At 42.5% G+C, this 7,680-nt stretch overlaps 1 long non-coding RNA gene across 1 annotated transcript; it reads left to right on the forward strand.

Moving 5' to 3' along the window:
• On the forward strand, positions 1–5,405 carry LOC109461252 (uncharacterized). The gene is made up of 2 exons (XR_012490657.2): positions 1–187; positions 4,324–5,405. It is a non-coding gene; the product is annotated as an uncharacterized LOC109461252 (long non-coding RNA).
• Positions 5,406–7,680: the final 2,275 nt, after the last annotated feature.

Here is a 7,680-nt window from a genome sequence, read left to right on the forward strand (position 1 = left end):
GCACGGAAGAAGGCCAGGTGACAATGGCGGCAGAGGATGGAGTGACGCAGCTTCAAGCCAAGGAACGCCAAGGAGCGCCGGCAGCACGAAAAGCGGGGAAGAGGCCAGGAAGGATTCTTCCCTTAAGCCTTCAGCGGGAGTATGATCCTGCTGACACCTTGATTTCAGACTTCTGCTCTCCAAAACGGTAAGAGCACACAACTACCTGTCACCTTAAGTCTAAATTCTATTGTTTTCGGCTACTGTGTTTATGGTACTTTGTTACAAGAGCTCTAGGAAGGGACTACACCAGCCATATGTAAATTTGTTCCTGAGTTGGCAGGAGGCTGAGTTGGGAGTTATGGGGCCGAATGTGTGAACACCGGTCCCTGCTGAGTGGTGGGCCACCTGGGCCAGAACAGGAAGGCAGGTGGCAGTAAATTGCAGAAGGATCCTTTGCATGAGCAAGGCCCAGCTACGTAGGGAGCGCCACTAGCCTCACACAGCTGAGAGCCCCAACCACCAAGCACACTGACTGCACACCTCACCCCAGGGTGCTGTGGAGAACAAATGTGACCAGGAGGATGTGGTCGTCACTGCAGAGGCCCTGAGGAAGGAGCACATTTCCGAGGAAGCTTTTCCCTGTGGCCATGGGGCCTCAGCAAGCCACACCTTTTCCTTTTTTGGAGAGAAGCAAGGAAAGGGTAGAGAGGAAATCTGAGACCGGTGATTTTTATCTTAAAGAGATGAAGATTTATGAAAAGGGACTCTTTATAAATGACTGCATCAGGCACAGATGACCATATTAGGCAAACATTGAAATTTTATGTCATACTACTTAAACAATAGGGGCTTGTCAGGAAGACCAAATCAGTTAGACAGAAAAAGCAACCTATTTTCTGTCCATGTGAGTTGCAGTGTGAATAAAATTTACAGATCCCACTACACATGTATAGTAATACTTTCAAAGTTTTACAATATGTTTGTCTCCTAAGTGAATAAGGAAACTCTGAAAATAAACAGACTTAAACTCATTTTTAACATGACTTATAGAACACAAGGCTCTGAGGCAGTATTTAATAAGTATTTAATACTTGTAGTAGATGCTAATATATCATGTTTGAAGGACTTCAAACTGTCCACTGTGAGGGCAAGGAGAGACTTTTTCACCCTAAAGAATGTACTGTTCAGGGCGACTGGTTAGTTCAGTTGGTTAGAGTGCGGTGCTCTTAAGGTTGTGGGTTCGATCACTGCATGGGCCTCTTAAAAAAAAAAGTCCTGTTCACTTTGGGAAAACAGCAGCTATCAGATACTGCCATTCACATTACAAATGATCTTTCTTGAATTGTCAAAACAAGACAGAGGTGTATCATAATTCTCTTTAATTTGGGAGGTTTCACTCACTTCATTAAATCTTTAATGTGTTTATAGGTATGCACTGGGTAAGGACAAGATTAAATAGGACCAGCATTTCTATTTTACATTAAGTGAATAATTATTTAAGAATTTATAACATGTAAGTCATGTTTCCAGGTTCTGTACAGGATCCAATAATAAAGACTTGATTTCTATTTTTAAAATAAAGCAATAAAATAGATGCTGTAGGGCAGCAGAGAAATACTGTTAAAAAACAAGATGGAGAAAAATAGATTTTAAAAAAGATAAATGTTCAGAGGATGGAGTGCACTGAGCCCGGTAAAGATTCAATTAATACGTGTTGTTGAATGAATGAATGAATACATGAATGAGCCTCATTTATGACGTGGAGACAAGATCTATGGGTAAAGTTTAATTTGAACAGGAATTTGAAAGGCAGAAAGAATTTGGATATGAAAAACTGAAGGGGGAGCACATAGGGGAAGAGGTGTATTTTAAAAGCGTAGAAGAAGCACGGCATGTTTAATGAACAACGATAGAATTAGTTTGGATGGAATAGGGACTTCACAAAGCAGAGTCCTGGGGAACGCCAAGAAGCTTCAAGGAAGATTCGGCCTGGCGTCGTCTGAGGAGTTTAGGCTGTATGTTGTTAACACAGAAGCACCCCTCAGGAGATGGCAGGGGTTCCTAATAAATTCATGAGTGTAGATCAATATCCTGGGGATTTCCAGTAAGTTGGTGAGAAACACTGTTTACATCTGATGAGTAAACACAGTATTCTAAATTTTTGAAATTGTAGGCTTGCTGAGGTGAGAATTAACTCAAATTTTACTATCAATTCCCTCCGATTAGAGTATATGAAAGAATGCATCCAAAGACAAGCCGAAGTGAGAGACAAAAATTCAGCTGTAACTATGAAGCCGGTGGGTTGTCCACAGCCGCTGCTTAGAGGGCCACTGATTAGAGTTCCGTATCATCTTTCTTGCGCTAACGACGTGCATAATTTATTATGTTTTATTTCCAGTTTTATTTCTTTAAACAATAGCAAGAGACAAAAGATACCGTGACGGGAAGCATTTTGAATTCAGAATTTATCATCCAGATTTTCATTTTTTCCTAATTTCTTGCAGTTGCCTTGCTCATACTTAATTTTACTTTATTTATTTAGCAATTTGCCATTCTTGAGTGTATCTAAAACCTTCAAAGAAACAGGCCTTATTTTAGATGAATATTAATTAGTTTTCCTAATGTTCACCTAAAGGTTATAATTATGGAAATAAATCAACTGGCACAATAGGTTTGAGAATAATTTCAACTAAATGATTTATAAGTCTTGGTATATTACAAGATTTACAAGAATATTTCTGCTCTGATGGGAGCAGAAATTTGTGGGTATAACAGAAAGTGGCCTCCTAGTCCAGCAGTAATCAGCCAGCCTACCTTTCCCCTCTCCTCTCCTCTCCTCTCCTCTCCTCTCCTCTCCTCTCCTCTCCTCTCCTCCCCTCCCCTCCCCTCCCCTCCCCTCCCCTCCCCTCCCCTCCCCTCTCCTCCCCTCCCCTCCACTCCTTCCCCTCCCCTCTCCTCCCCTGCTCTCCCAGCCTGCCTTTCCCCTCTCCTCTCCTCTCCTCTCCTCTCCTCTCCTCTCCTCTCCTCTCCTCCCCTCCCCTCCCCTCCCCTCTCCTCCCCTCCCCTCCACTCCTTCCCCTCCCCTCTCCTCCCCTGCTCTCCCAGCCTGCCTTTCCCCTCTCCTCTCCTCTCCTCTCCTCTCCTCTCCTCTCCTCTCCTCTCCTCTCCTCTCCTCTCCTCTCCTCCCCTCCCCTCCCCTCCCCTCCCCTCCCCTCCCCTCCCCTCCCCAATGGACATTCATTGCCTTGATGATCTCCTCTAGTCCCATGGCTTTAAATGCCATGTATACACTGACACCTCCCAGAATTGTATGTTTAGCCTGGATCTCCCTTGAACTTCAGCCTCAGGCTCCTGTATCCGATGCCCCACTCCCCATTTCCATTTAGATATCTTGTAGGAACATCAAACTGAACCTGTTCAAAATAAACTTCTTCGCTCCACCTGTCTCCAACTTGCCCCTCTCCTTCTTTCCCGTCTTGTAACACGTAAGTCCTTCTCCTAGTTGCTTAGGCTAACAACCTGCGTGTCACACCTTACTCTCAATCTACACGTATATTCCGTCAACTTTTAAATTACATCTCAAACATGTCTCTCCACTGCTAAGAGAAGAGTGCAAGACACTTTTACCTGTTGCTGAAACCATTACAATAGCATCCTAATTGGTCTTCCTACTTCTACCCTAACCTCCTACCGTCTATGATCCATAGAGCAGCCAGAAAGGTCCATGCTAAAATGCCTTATTACTTACTCCTTTGCTTGAAGCCCTTCCATGGACTCCCTTGTCATTCAGAACCTGCACACTCACCATGGTCTCTAGGGCTCGCTGTGACTTAATTCTCACAGCACCTCTAGTGGATCTCATTTCCTAATGGTCGTACTCTCCCCGGTGTCACTGGGTCCTTGAATACACTAGGCATGTCCGCCCAAGGGGGGCACCTACTCTCGGGTCTGCCAGGAATGCTCTCTCCCCAATACCATTTGGCTTCCACCTTAATCTCCTCTAGGTCTCTGCTCAAGTATCACCGTCTCAGAAGCCTTCTTTCACCAGCCTTTCGGGTTAACTGAGATAATATTGATATAACTGTGTATGTTTGCTGACTCACTAGCCTCTACCTGTGGCGGCTGAGTCCCCAGGTATGTCTGACGTGTTCAGAGACAAGCTTTGCTGTGCCTCTGTGTTCAGCTGCCTCTTAGAGGCTGGACTTCAGCAATGTCCTTGAGACACAGCTCAGCCCTGCCCAGCCCTGCCATCTGTCTGTCTGTCCGCTCTCTGCTGTACACTCTCAGGGTGCCTGAGCCAGCCTCTCCCACACCCTCTCTTTGTTTTTTGTTTCCATTCAGGTGCCCGCGTACAAAATATTCTTCCTACTTCCATTAGTCCAAAAGGAAAAGCCCATCTGCGTAGCAACTTTCAACACTGTCAGGCCTGGGGGCTGGAGAGTGGGCACGGACACAACACAAGCATTCATCAATTACTTTCATTGTAAGAGGGCCACATAATTATTGAATTTTGAGGTGGAAGAGAACCTAAAGACGATCAAAAAGTAGAAGAAAACCATCATTGCGAAAATTTTTAATGAACTTGTGTCACATTGACAAAGAACTTACTCTAGAATACCGAATCACTTGTCTGCATAATAAATTCCAATGTCCCTCTGCTGGGACTGGGACAGATTTAAAGTCCTCAGCTAATCAGTAAATCCATCCAGCCAGGGCCCCCTCTATAAGCAGCTGCACCTGCCACTATGTGTTTCTCAAAGTCCCTTTTTTCATCTTTGGGTTCAAGTGTTTCTCCTGCATTTCCCAGCCTTGGGTAAAGTTTAGGCAAATTCATTTTTGAAGAATTTCTTGCACATTGTCTAGTTTTACTTAACATGTTTTTAAGGGTGTGGGCCATGTTTATTTCTTCTGTTGGTTCCCCTACAGTTCTACGTTCACAGATCATTTAGACCAATTATTAACATGAATACACTTATCACCACAAAGTATCAATCATATTTCACCATTAAACCCTCCTACAAAGTGTGTTCCTTTGCAATTAATCATTCACTAGTTCATTTCATTCGTTTGTCAGAGAAAGGTTTGTCGTTGTGGGAGATGGAATAAGGGGTGAGAGGAAGATGTGGTCCACAGTAAAACACACAGACAGCCAACTGCGCCCCTGGCTTTGTCTGAGCAGTTGGGTGGATGTTTGTGCCGTGTATTGAGAAGATGATGACGAAGAGGAGGAGAGGCTTGAGGGCGCTTGGGAATTCAGATTCCTAAGAGGTAGTGCAAGCATCCATGGTTCAGTTTCCCCGGTCTTCCTCTGGCCTCTGTACATGTGCGGAGCGCAGAAGACACATTCAATCCAGACAGTTTTGAGCACCATCAGGAGATAGATGGCTCCAAAGAAAACGCATGCGAGGGACACCACCATTAGACTTTTGGTGTTAAGGAACAAAGACAAAAGCAGGATCGATAAAAGGGAACGGAGGAAGGGAAAAGGATACAAAAAGAATGTAGACAGTCTGAATACGGTGAATCTTGTTTGCTTTTTTTTCTTTTGTAAAATGGTTATGTGGCCGGAAAAGAGTTGTTCTGAGCATTCTGTTACAGAGCATCCTAAGGGGATCAGAGGAAACAATTTTAGTTGTCTATGGGTTCTCCAGCACCCCTCCAGAGCGTAGCCATAGAGCACACCTGACATGCTTTCTGAGTAACATCCACCAATATCCTCCCATTCACACCATTTCCGTCTCAGGATTTCTCAGTGGAATTTAAAGCCATGGAAAGGATGCAATGACTCATGGAGGGAATACAGAGAGTACAGAGCGTCTAAATGAATGGCAGAGTCTAAATTTAATAGTTAGATGTCAAGTAGAGAAGGAAGCCCAGCGAGGAAGATTGAAGAATAATTGTCAGTAATGTAGAAGGAAAACGAAGAGCGTTGTACCTTGGAAGTTGAGAGTGGAGAGTTTTTCCAGAAGGGAGAGATCAGCTGCATCTGAAGTTGCTGAGACATCTATATTTAATTAATTCTCTCGTGCATCGTCATAAGTAGAACTGAGAGCTTCAACCCTAAGCCACAATACACAGAAGGAAGAAACAGAGGACTATTTTCAAAAGGGTTTAGGTTAATTGGATATTCAGTTCATTGCAATAAACATACATAAGCTGCTTTAATAAGAGTCACATATTCTTTTATTTTTTCAATTGTGGTAAAATACACATAACCTTTATCATCTTAACCATTTTTAAGTGTAAAATTTAGTGACATTGAGTACACTCACATTGTCTGCAACCATCACCATCAATCCCCAGAACCCTTTTTATTTTGCAAAACTGAAACTCTGTCCCCATTAACCAATAACTCTCTTTGAGCCCCAGCTTTACTCTAGGTACCTCTTTATATGAAAAAGGTACACTGCTCTGGCTGTAAGGCTAATTAGCCTAAGTGAATTGGTAAACAAGGAAATGGTACGCGTGGTGCAGAAGCAGCACCGATCCACCCACGATTTTCACAGTGGGCCGCCGCGAGACTGCCGCTGAACATGAAGTCCACAAACACAGCTGGGTGAGCCCTGCGCCTTCTCCCCACCTGCATCCGCTGGGCCACCACACCACTTGCTCTGTCTTGGAATTACTTAGTGCAGAGTTTCCCCTGATTTCGGTGTGTTTTCATCTTGTTTCTCTCTAAATCAGCAAACTCAACTTTTCTTTACATCCCCTTCCATAAATCTGTCTGCATGCTTCTGATTTAAATTGACAGTTCAAAAGCCTAGAAACAGAACACTAAAAATAAAATCAAACACAAGGAAGAAAATATTAAAGTTAAAACCAGAAACTAATGAAATAGAGAACAGAAAAAGACTAGTCCTAATTAATAAATCAAAACCCTGTTGAGCTTTTTTGTGGGGGTTTTTGGTGGAAAAAAATTAATGAAACAGACAAACAACTAGCTAGGTTGATTAAGAAAAAAGAAAGTATTAATACAAATATATAGAATGAGAAATGACAAGGGGGAAATAACCTTTCAAACAGAAGAAATTTAAAAAGTAGTAAGAGATTACTTTGCTGACCTCTAGGTAATAGATTGGAAAACCTAGAAGAAATGGATAATTTCCTGGGGAAATATATGTTACCTAAAGTGGCCCCCTTAGAGTTAGAAAACTCAACCAATTTCCACAGAAAAAAGTGGAGACAGTTATTAAGAATCCACCCAATAAAGATGCACAAAACCTGGTCATTCCACAGGTGAATTCTACCAAGTCTTCCAAGACCAGATAGTCTTAATACTTTATAAATTATTCCAGAGCCTTGAAAATGAATGAAAACTTCCAAGTTCTTTTTGCGAAGCAGGTGTAATACTGACACCTCAACCAGATGAAGAAAGTACAAAGAAAAAACCTATAGATCTGTATCACTCATGAATATCAATGGAAAAATTCTAAACAAATTATTAGCAAAAAGAATCTAACACCACACTAAGGAAATAATACACCATGGCCAAGTGGAATCTATTCCAGGAACACAATTTGGCTCAGTGTTAGGAAATGCATCAATACCACACATAATATTACTAAATCTAAGGGAAAAAAACCCCATAATTATCTCTATCAATGCCAAAAAAGACTTTGACAAAAGTCAACACCGATTCATGATAACAACACTCAAGAAAAGAGGAATTGAGGAGTACTTTCTTAACAAGATGTAATA

Source organism: Rhinolophus sinicus, chromosome 6 (assembly GCF_057876585.1).
Source record: "Rhinolophus sinicus isolate RSI-liver-muscle chromosome 6, RSI-T2T, whole genome shotgun sequence".
NCBI classification, from domain to species: Eukaryota; Metazoa; Chordata; class Mammalia; order Chiroptera; family Rhinolophidae; genus Rhinolophus; species Rhinolophus sinicus.